The 12,008-nt window shown below is 39.2% G+C and overlaps 1 long non-coding RNA gene across 3 annotated transcripts in view; it reads right to left on the bottom strand.

Annotated features, from left to right (window-relative positions):
* Positions 1-12,008, bottom strand: part of LOC131410732 (uncharacterized) — a 63,553-nt gene that overhangs the window by 26,303 nt on the left and 25,242 nt on the right. Inside the window, exons 3-5 of one of the 3 annotated variants that reach the window (XR_009221401.1) lie at positions 11,261-11,358; positions 5,190-5,284; positions 2,254-2,559 (exon numbers count right to left, since the gene is read on the bottom strand). This is a non-coding gene — a long non-coding RNA (uncharacterized LOC131410732). The remainder of the gene's footprint in view (positions 1-2,253; positions 2,560-5,189; positions 5,285-11,260; positions 11,359-12,008) is intronic. The other 2 variants (XR_009221402.1, XR_009221403.1) reach the window with 2 other exon arrangements.

Here is a 12,008-nt window from a genome sequence, read left to right as displayed (position 1 = left end):
TGAGGAGGCTCAATAAAGCTAGTCCTGAAAATGCTAGAAGCAGCTGGAAACTGGAATCAACTGACGTTGTCAGAGTGAGAGGCCATTGTTGAAGTGATACTAACAGAAACAAGGAGCAAAACAGGAAAGAGAAGTCCCTTCGCCCTCCTCCTGCCTTCTGGTCTCTCTCTGCAGCCTATTGATGAAACATAACAAGGAGCCAGCTGGTCAAGAAGAATATGGTTAGCAAAATCTCAGCCCCAGAAATACGGAGTAGAGAAGAGCGGTTTTGGCACTGAGAAATAATCAGTGCCAGTCATTAACTGGCACAGATAGGAAGGCTATATTACCCTGTTCAGACAACCTAAAATCTCTAACACAATAAAGATGTATTTCCTTCCCATTCTCCATGTCCAGTGCAGGTCAGCAGGGCAGCTCTATTCATCAGAGCCACTCAATGACTCAGGCTTATGGAAGTTTCCACAATCGCCAGAGCAGTGGGAAGGGTGTGTGGCTCATACACTTGCTTTTAATGCTTCTACTTAGAAATGATACACGTCACTTCTGGACACATTTTGTTGACCAAAGCAAGTCACATGACCATGCCAAATTTCAGAGGGTATGGGAAAGTTCAGTCCAACCATATGCCCAAACGGCCAAGTAAATGAATAAAAATAGTCTATTCACAGACTAATAATGAGAATGTGTCATAAACCAAGAATTACAATTAATCCAATTCTAGGCACTTGAAGGAAATACATATATATACATATATATATATATATGCACATATACTTTATATATATACATACACTTTATATATGTTTACATATATATACACACACTCACTTTGAATTAACACTTTGCCATTCTACCTGTAGGTGTTCCACAGGAGCCACAGTGAGACGTACCCAGTCTCCAAGATAGTTTAATGACTTCAATTGCATATCTGCAACATTACCTTTAAAATTCTGTCCCCTAGACTGAAGCACTAAAGAAAGAACATGCTGATAATTTTAAAGATACTATTACCAGATTTAAAGAAAACAATGTGACCATGCAAGGGGGGTTGTCCTAGACATGGAAAAATCTAAGTCAGTGAATGAGGTTGAATTAGGCCAAGAATTCAAATTGGTTAAATTTCAAGTGTGAATTTCAAATACTTGGCAGTGGTTACTGGGTGGAGAATCAGCCAGCCTCCTTACACAAAATTCTTACTTCATTTCCCCTAACTGTGGCCAGGAGTTCCTTCCTGAACCTCTGAGAGGCCACTTTATCTTTAATGAGTCAAGAGTCACACATCTGAGTCTCCAAATCTCTCCTCTGTGTGATTAATTTTTTGAGGCATAGATTTGCACTTTTCTTCTCTAAACACTTTCCAGTTTGGCCCATATCCTTAAAGCAGTCAGGTACACAGAATGGAAGACAGCACATACCTGCCAATTTCACACTTCTAAAAATAAGTCTCTTGGAAGAGGCAGAAAAACGTGGAAAGGCTTTCATTTTCCAATCACGAGAGCTACTGTCCCACCCCCTTCTACTAGTCAGCCAGCATACAGACAATATGACAATCTGGATAAGCCAAAGCATAACTCAGGCAAGGGTGTTTGTTAGCACAGGGCCTGCTAACGAGCAACCAGATAGTCAAGTTGTGCCAAAACATCTCGAAATGGCCCTCTCCCAAGCTCAAAGTGTTAAACTCCCAGATCCTGTCCTGAGCCTATATGTAGACTTGAGAGAAAGCGAGAGGACTTTATGCAAGAGTGGCGGGGTTCAGGGCCGGCCCCATGGCTTAGTAGTTAAGTGCGCGCGCTCTGCTGCTGGCGGCCCGGGTTCGGATCCCGGGCGAGCACCGACGCACCGCTTCTCTGGCCATGCTGAGGCCGCGTCCCACATACAGCAACTAGAATGGATGTGCAACTACGACATACAACTATCTACCGGGGCTTTGGGGGAAAAATAAATAAATAAAATCTTTAAAAAAAAAAAAAAAAAGAGTGGCGGGGTTCTAATGACCAGAGGAGCCCTGGAACTCCCTGGCATCCCCTGAACCCCTAATAAAGCCAGATTACTTTAGGCCTCAGCTTCCTTTTAAGATGCCTATTTTAGAGACATTAGTTCCATAGCATCATCTCTTTTCAACAAATCATCTTCCCAACAAAGCACCAGCAGGTATGACTTACATGCTATGTTTGGCCAGACTCTGGTAACTTCAGGCGGCAGAAACCCACTCCAAACTGCTTAGGCAGAAAAAGTCCATTTTGACTCACAAACCTGAAAATGCATCTGGCATGACCGTATCCAAAGGTTCAACAGTGTAGTCAGGAATCTGGCTCTGCTCCTCTTAGATCTGTTCTCCTCTTCTTGGCTTCATTCTCGGGCAGGTCCTTCCAGTATGGTGGCAAAATTGGCCACCAGCAGCTCCAGCTCCGTACTGCCAGGTTAGGAGTCCCAGCAGAAGAGTGCACACTTCTTTCCCAATAGCGCCAAGAGAAGTACAGGGCAATGTGTCCCTCATGGCCAAATCCTGAGCCATATGAGGCGCCAGGGTCATGGTCAGCCTCCTGCATACCACTTGGGCTGAGAGTGATGAAAGTGTGTAAGTGTACAAAATAAAATCAGGGAACGGATACATAAGCAAAAAAATCAATATATGCCCAGTACCAGGATAGATGATTTAAGGATGCAGCCAACACTGAGTTCTCAGGCAATGCCTAGTCAATCCCCGAGGCCCATTCAATAACACAATAATGTAACAAAAAATAAATTGAAGATGTACTAAAGGGAAAATAACTATAGTCTGCTTTATTTTTAATAGCATGGAAGGAAAAAGGGGAATGGAGAGAGGGAAAAAGGGATGGACGGAGGAAGGGTAGAAGGGAGGGACCAAAGTATCGCCTTAAAATCTAAAAAAAGTAGACTCTAAGTCCAAGCCTCGAATTGTACAAAGCCCAATATCTGCCCCAGGACTACAGTCATCCCTCAGTATCTGTGGGTGATGGGTCCCAGGCCCTCCTCCACTACCAAAATCTGTGGATTCTCAAGTCCTGTATATAAAATGGCCTAGTATTTGCATATAACCTACACACATCATACTGTTTACTTTAGATCATCTCTAGATTACTTATAATACCTAATATAATGTAAAGGCTACATAGATAGTTGTTATACTGCATTGTTTAGGGAATAATGACCAAAAAAAAAATAGCTGCACATGTTCAGCACAGGCTCAACCATCGTACGCATTTCAATCTGAGGTTGGTTGAATCTGCAGATGCAGAACCCGTGGATAGGGAGAGCCAACTGTACTGTGAATTTCTGGGATTTTTGCGTTCTCATAGTGAAGTCACTAGACGGGCTTGCTTCCTTTTCATTCTATACAACCCTTGTCACATCTTGACTTCTATCCCTAACGTCTTTCTATGCACCAAGAAAGGCAAACAGTTTAAGGCAAGGTTCCCGGATCTCATTGGCCTATGGGTATTGGCTGTGATACTCCAACTGTCAGGTCCAAGGAAACTGTCTGTTGGATTTCCCAAATCTGCAGCAAAGACCCAGAATGTCCCTGGAGTCTTGCACACCCCTCTCCCCACTAATGCATGATGGGAGCATCTCAGGTCCCTCTGGAAAACAGCCATCCAGCTTCCACCTTTAGCCCCTCTCTCCACAGGGTTCAAACTCAAGTCATTAAAGCTAGCAGGACCACAGCTGAGGCAAATACCACACTTTCCTCCCCTCCTACCCTAAGCCCTTAAGGAAAACTTTCTCCTTCCTTCATCAAGCAAAACCCTTGAAGCAAGTTTATTCAAACAGATCCACTCTCAGTTCTCTTACCAGGTGACTAAACTTTCCCAGACATTTCTCACCACCAACTTAGACCCAAGCCAGGATCTCTGCTAAGCACTGACATATGGCAAAATAGCTCCCCAGCTATGCATGAAAGGTGTCCCTTGGAGTTAAGATATTTTGATATAATGTCTTCCCAGATTTATTCCCTTATCATGCCATGAAACACTTAACAGCTCTGATTGCTTTCTAAGGTATCTCATCTATCGACTATATGAGGTATCGTTGATTTACCATCAGAAGTGCCAGATTGCATTTTGCCCAGATAAGGCCTTTTTCTTAACACTGTTTTGCCCACTTTTTTATTATTTTTAGACTGCAGTACATTTTTCTTCTATTTGGGTTCATAGCCTCAGCCCAGATTATCAACTTTATCTCTGTATCTCTGTATCACACTCTCTTTGCCCAACTTTTGAAGTAGCTACATGTAGAACAAAGCACCAAAGTGGACATCACTAATTTCCTCAATGCAGCTGAATCAGCACATGCCTTTGAATGTTTTGGTCTAAAGGCTCATCAAGCGAGAAAAATTAAGGCTCAGACTCAAAGGACAAGGAGACTTTAGAACATCCTACATAACTTGAATAAAATGGATCAAATACACCACGGAAAGCACAGGGCTATAGCTCACCCATGAGTCATAGGGCTTGAGTGGAAAAGCCAGCCGCACAGCACTAAATAAGGAGCGGTGGTAAAAGGAACTTCAGCATAGTCTGGGCAGCCAGACACTGTGCAGAACACAGAGGCACAACTCCTGCTCCAAGCATATTCAAGTCAAAAAAACAAACTAAAGAAGCTCTTACCTAAACGGCACGTTATCCTTTTGAAGAAAATATGGCAAATAAGGAGCAGAAATCAGAGACCCACTTACTTTCTTCTCCCTCCAACATACCAAAGTAAGCTAGAAACAGCTTCCTAGAGCTCTCATTCTCTACTTGACAACGTTCTAATAAAACGTAATCCACTACGGAGTTACTTAGTTATTTAATGTCTCATCTACAGTGCCTTGTCAGAATTCACCTGGAAGACCTAAGAAGCAAGAATCATGCAACAAATATTTGGTGGCTGATATATACTATATTTTATTGCAATTAGAAATGGAGATTCTATGAAAAGAAAAATTAAAGAACAGGAATTCTAACCAGAACTAGATCAGATGTTTGCTAGGGCTAATCATAGAACCCAGGTTTTAACTCACTAAAGATTAATAGAGCCTTCAGAATGGCCCATGGTTCAAAGTCTTCCCAGAGAGCACCAGAAAGATCCCTGCGTGGGGGTGGAAATTCGTGTTGGAGTCACAAAGAGTTCAGATTCCACTCCTTGAGGAAGGTGTGGAGAAAAGCAATCAGAGATGGTCTCCTTACCAGGTTTACTGAGTGACTTTACAGCCTTCTTTGTTCTTCATTGCCTCTGCATCTTAATCCTCCTCAATTCTCCTTGATATACAACAAAAACCAATCTTAAAAATAAAAGAACAAGACGCACACTTTGTAGGTGTCTTGCATATGTATTTAATAGATAGCTGTTGATGGGAAAAATGAAAGGAAGGAAGAAGGGAAGGAGGCAGAGAGGGAGGAAGGGAAGGAGGGAAACAGGGAGAGAGGGAGGAAGAGAAGGAGGAAGCAAAAGGAAGGAAAATAAAGGAAAAATAATAGACTCAATATTCCTCAAGTCCCATGTAAAAACTTTACCACTTTTACTTTCTAAAGGAAAAAATCAGGCTACCAATATACTTTATCCTGACATTAATTCACTTATATTTAACACATGCAAAGATATATATTAGATCATTTTTATTAACACTTAATACAACACTTTAATTGAGAAAGGACAAAATTATACAAGAATAGAACTGTTCTAGAAAGCTTGGATATGTGGTCATAGAGCCCACGAAAACAGAAATGTCTATGTATTCCATAACAGTATGGCTATAAAGTGATTTTGCAGAATCCTTTTCCTAAAGAACTTTTATGAGGAGAATTTTTGTCCATAATTCCGTGCTCAACTTCCTAGTCCAAGCTAAGACAGAAACCATAACGTGCTCACAGAAACCTGACCACCTCTACATCCTTTGATATGCACTCCTTTCCTTACAAGGTTACCTTGTTTTAAGGAGGTAAAAAATGTGCTTTGTCAAAAGATTGACTTTATTAGAGACAATCCAGCTACCTTTCAAATTTAGAGAAAAATGTGATTTCTTGAGTTTCTGGAAAAAAAGACATTAGGAAGAAATCTGAGTTTTGGACTTTGGAAAATACAAGTAGCAATGGAAAATATTCTGGTCAGTTCATTTTCTGAATTTGGCTTTAAAAGTTCAGATTTGAAGTTTGTGAGCCATCTGCTCTTCTCTTCATCACAGGCAGATAATATCTATTATAAAGGAATCCCAAGTCACCTAAAATTGTATCAGTTAGGCTTAACATTGTGAAAAATACAGAAATAAACTACAGGAAAAGCTGTGAATTGCAAGACACATGTATGAATTCATTCACAACTCCTTAACAATTATTCTGTGGCAGCAATGAGGACCTTAAGAGGAGTTGAAACCAGAGATTACATGTGCCTTAAAAAATAAACAATAACAACAACAACAATAACAACAAAAACAGTTCCGGTCTGGCATGTAAGGAACTTAGAACTTGCTATCCTAACAAGTAACAACTCCATCCTAACAAGTAAAAAGCTGAACAAATTGAAAAATCAACAACTCTTCTTAGATCTCTCAGAGAAGTGAGGTCACAGGGCAAACCACTGCTCTGAAAATTGGAAAGACTGATGGGGAATACAGAGAATCACAACTTACTGTAGCAGAAATCCACAAACAGAAATCGCCATGGCAATCAGTGCCAGGATAGGAAAATCTGAACTGTAATTGACCAATTGCTGGAGGCTCAGTGTGGACCAATTAGAGAGTTAAAACTCCAGGGAGACTCAATCAAGGGGGTACCCAACACTTTTGTGAGTTTTGCCTCCAGGAGCTCAGAGTGACTATCAGAGAAAAATTCTATCATGCTTCCAGCAGGGAGAGGGGAACAGGAACCATTTTGAAATACACCAGAGTATTCTGTTTTAGTTAATAAGGTCTGTCCTCTGGAGAAACAATTTTACCAGAAAAAATGAAAAAAATTTACATTTTAACCTGCTGGGGTTTTATCAGAGCCTAATCTACCTGGAAGAAGAGAAATATCCAACTTTAACAGGCTCTAGTCTTCCACATGTGGGAATGGAAATACCCATCTCCAGCTGCCTCTCGCCATCTTGCCCCGATTAAGGGATTGGAGGAGGACTGAGGAGCACTAGTAAAGTTCACAGTCCAGAGGCAAAGGCTCACCAAAACACTGAGACCTAATAATAGGACTGTAGAACACTTCCCCTCTCCCCACACTTTCCCACTGCATTACTAAAGACCTACTTAACACAATTGCTTTTACCCGGTACAACATGTCCACTTTTAAACAAAAAAATTACAAGGCATACTAAAAGGCAAAACACAGTTTGATGAGACTGAACAAGCATCAGAACTAGAATCAGATATGGCAATAATGTTGGAGTTATCAGACTAGGAATTTTAATTTATTTACTGAACTACATAAACTACCATCTGAGAAGATGAGGTATTACTACAACAAACGAATGTGATAATTTGTACAACATTTACAGAAGCTTAATAGTAATATGAAAAGAAAAAAACTAAAGATAAATCAGTGTTTTAGCATTCTCCACCTAGCTTCTGTTCCCCTGCTAGACTATCTTAAAAACAAATGTTTTTAATACCCACATGTCTACATTTAGATTGTCCTGATATTTTTTTCCGTTAATATAGCTCTGTGGCTTTCAATCTTTGGGAAATATAAGAATTAGCATACAGGGTTATAGACACAAAATTATGTATATTGTATTTTGTAGGGAAGCTATAGTATTTTCGAGGGTTCTTTTAACCACACAAAAGAACCACCGAAAGTTCTTTGCTGACCTCACATGGTGTTCTCTTGGTCCTCTACTAACTTTGTTTTAGGTATTTTCCCACAGGATGTGACAGTAGAGCAGAACCTAACAAGATTAAAAAAATTGTTTTAATTTAAGTTTAAAATAAGCTCTTTCTTAGATCTTTTAAAATGGTGATTTCATGCTTAGATTGGGATTCAAGTATCCCATATAATCTGACTGGAAAATGAATAAAATGTGACATTTTACCCCCCAAAACTCTCATCACTGAGTGTGCCACTGGTTAAAACATTTACACATAAAATCGAAACTAGTAAGTAAGTAAGTTAAAAGGAGTTTGGCACGAATACAAATATTAACTTACCATTGACAGAAATGGAAAAGTAGAAAATTACATTCAAGCAACCATTTCCCAAACGCTATAATATTGAATACAAAACTGTTATCATTTCACCTATGTTGTGGCATTACTGCCCCCTAAATATCTGTACAGCACACCCCAAATTTAGTCATGTCCACACTATTTTTTTTAATAGCAATTGGCTGATACTACTTGCTGTGCACATCATGAAATTTCCCACAGACGTGGTTGGTTTCATGACTATTTAGATGGCAACAACGTTGAAGTTAGGATGTCAGTATGTGGCCTTGTTTCTGCTTGTTCTTACAGTCAAGGAAGGAAAGAAGGAAGATAGGGATGGTTTATTTACTTCCAAGTCATGCAAAATAGATTAGGATTTCCTGAAACATGTTTTTAGGATATCAGCCTCATGAGATATTCCATGAAGAGTTCCATGGACAAGCAACTTTTGGGTAAATGACGTACAGCATATCTCCTTCTTGGAGATTCACAAGGCACATTAAAATATTGGAAAACTCTTGGAAATCTAATAGTAAAACTATATGTTTCACTCCATTTAGCCAACATTTCCAAACTTACTTGATTATGGAATTGAAGGGTGGCAGAACATGCTGTCCCAAAATATGCCACTTGGGCAGAAGGATTATTTTGAGCTACAGGTACTTGAAGAACAGCAGGTACAAGACAGGTGCTCTAACTTCTCCCTTTTCTACCTGAAGACAGAAGATGAAACTCCCATATGAGAGCTCTTCTCCTTATGCCAGGAGGAAGAGAACATTCTTATCACCAGAGATGGGAGTTGAGGCCGACAGAATTCTATATAAACAGGCTTTGTTAAAATAATTCTTATCTCCCTTTAGTCTCCTCATTTATTTTAGTTAGTTTTCCACAATTGCCTCACTTTGTTCAACCTAGTATAAAAACATCTAGGTTTTACCACTTCTTTGGGTCTTCATTTCCTTATGAAAGCTCCTCTGTCACATAAAACTTACACTAAATAAATTTTTATGCTTTTCTCCTGTTAATCTGTCTTATATCAATTTAATTCTCAAGCCCAGATAGAGACCCTAAGAAGGTAGTAGTAAAGTTTTTGCCTCCCCTACAGAACCCATTTTACTTAATGCTTATTAGAGTGACTCTTTTTCAGAACACATCATAGAAAATGCTGCACCAGAAAAAACCATAGAGGCTATTCTTGAAAGTGTGTCTCCCATTTTAGGCAGAAATTCTTACTTTATAAAACAGATAAATGATGGAATTATTATTCAATTTTCATGAGCAATCACTATAGAATTATGTCTTTTAAAAGTTTCCCTTATACCTTTAAGATGAAGTAATAAATTTTAAATTTGTTTTGATTAGTTAACTTACACGCAATTCTTTCAGAAAAATAGTAATTGAAGTGGTCTTCTTGAAACCATTTGATGTCATAATAATTCTTCCTATACAAGCATAATATGACCATGAAAAAGGAAGACTTCAGAGATAAATAATATATTACCTGACTAAGTCTTCTATTAAAAACATTTATTAAAGTAACTCTCACAAAGTAGGCTCTCAAAAAATTCTAGTTGAATTTAATTTAATTGAACTGAATTTAATTGAAATGAAACACAGTATTCTTATCGGGACAAAATCTAAAGGCAAATGAGCTACCGTCTTCGGCCAACAAAATGTGTCTCTATAAACCAATGAGTTCTTAAGCAATTGGTAAATAGAGGAATTCTATCAGTGTAGAATGCAGAAGTTGTGTTGATTGATACTCAATTTTTTCCACACAAAGAGAGCCGGAATAGTGGAGGAAAAGTATAACCTTCAGCAGGAAAGGAGAATGGTCTCAGCTTGGTAGCTGCAGACAGGAGCCCTGTCAGTTCTATATTATTTCAAATGAGTGCCTGCACCCAGGATCCCTTCTGCAAAGAGGTACACTCCAGCCTTGAAATGCTCTCCCTCCTTTGCTCAGAGCTCCAATTCCAGTTGCACTGCCTCCATGTTAGCAAATCAGCATTTCCATTCTATTTTGCTTGTGCATTTTTAATATCCCTTGAGGCAGCCCCCAGCTGTTTTGCCTTCAGACACCATTACTGTTTTTGTTAAAGCTCTGGTTACAAAGTTGCATAGGTTTTAAGCAGTCTGCCCCAATTCTGTTTTCCCAAAAGCCTTGTTATTTTTAGTACACAATTTTTCAGAATAGGAGGATTTCCAGGAACATAAATTTCATCTTCTATCAAAAACTCCTGCAGTTATAAATTACTCTCTTAGAAGAACGAATGACTAGTGTTTTGATGGTACAGGTTGTTGTTAGGCTGTTTCTGTAACCCCAAGGATGTTGGGGGAGGAGATGAGTCGGGAGTTCATCAGTTAGCTGTGTTGTGGCTTGAACGATTTCAATATCCTCCTAACCCTTCCCTTTGCTCTTACCTGGCCTTTTTTCCCAATTTTAGAAACATCATGCCCCTCTGAGGGTCTTTGCAGATATTCTCTCTCTTGTGATTCAAGTCTCAGTTCAAATATCACCCTCGCAGAGAAGTCTTTCCTGACCACCTTACCTAAGGCTGTACTCCCCCAAACTTCTGCTCTATCACATTCCTCTCTTTCATTGCCTTACTAACACTTAACATTTCCTGATTTTTGTTTGTGGTTTGTCAGACCCATGAAAGCCTGCACCACATCTGCCTTTTTAACTAAAGAGATGAAGCCAGAGACCTCAGCCAGAGGGATGGGCAGGGTGAAAATGCCCCACCACCTATGGTCCACAGTCCACATACCTATGTTTCTAGTCTCGTTTCACACTGCTTTCCCTAACAGCCTCTCATCACAACTCAAGCAATTAATGAAAATTTAGGAGGAACAACCAGTCTCCTAGCTTGGTCTCAGCCCACACTCTACGCCTACTAGTTCATTCATAAATCCCCGGTGTCTAGACAACATTGGCTTCTGGAAAGCACTACAAAAAATATGTCTTGATTGCATGACATAATAAAAGAAAAAATACTAATTGACAAATTTGGAGATTTTTCTCTGGCCACTTAACCCTTAAATAGTTGAATCCCATTTGTTTTGTTTTCTCCTGTGCTTTTGCGCTCACTGTTTGATTGGCTCTCAACGCAGATAGATGAACAGACCTACCATAGTTTCCAGCTCTTTTTGTTTCCCGTGTCTTCTTATGAAGCATTCTTCAGCTGTTTACCCTGGTAGCTTTCATGTTTTTTAAAAATCTGTATCATCTAAAGACAATGGAATAAAACCAAGTAGAGTTGAGTCAATGGATGCCTTAATGACTCAAACAATTTGAGTAGAGTATGTTCTAGTGGAAACACTGGTTTTAGATTAGATAATAGATAACATCGAATGATCTTAATATCCATAATCAGAGTGGTTTCATGCCCGTAGAGTCTTATGTCTTTTATTGGCATAAAATAAGTGCAAGTTAATTTTAGTCTCTAGGATTATTCTTTTAAATATACCATAAAATTCATATTATTTTCCTTTTTCCTAATTAAGCTGCAATTTCAAAGAATGATTCTCTAGGGGAGAGAATTATCTCTACCCTAGATCCATAAAATCAAAACTATTCTTTAGTTGGAATTCACATTTAGATTGTTTTTCTATAATAACAAAATTACTAATTAAGTCATAAAAATTTGAACCAGACAAATAGGTATTTTAGTGTATAAAGAACCATATGTTAAGTAGTAGATAAGAACAACAATAAACAAAGACATAGAGACAGAGATTGGATTGGTGGTTACCAGAGGGGAAGGGGGGAGGGAGGAGGGCAAAAGGGATAATTCGGCACATGTGTGTGGTGATGGGTTGTAATTAGTATTTGGGTGGTGAACATGATGTAATCTATGCAGAAATAGAAGTATAATGA

This window comes from Diceros bicornis, chromosome 10, assembly GCF_020826845.1.
Source record: "Diceros bicornis minor isolate mBicDic1 chromosome 10, mDicBic1.mat.cur, whole genome shotgun sequence".
NCBI classification, from domain to species: Eukaryota; Metazoa; Chordata; class Mammalia; order Perissodactyla; family Rhinocerotidae; genus Diceros; species Diceros bicornis.
The sequence above is the reverse complement of the archived record's forward strand: the minus strand, read 5'-3'. Positions and strand labels throughout refer to the sequence as shown.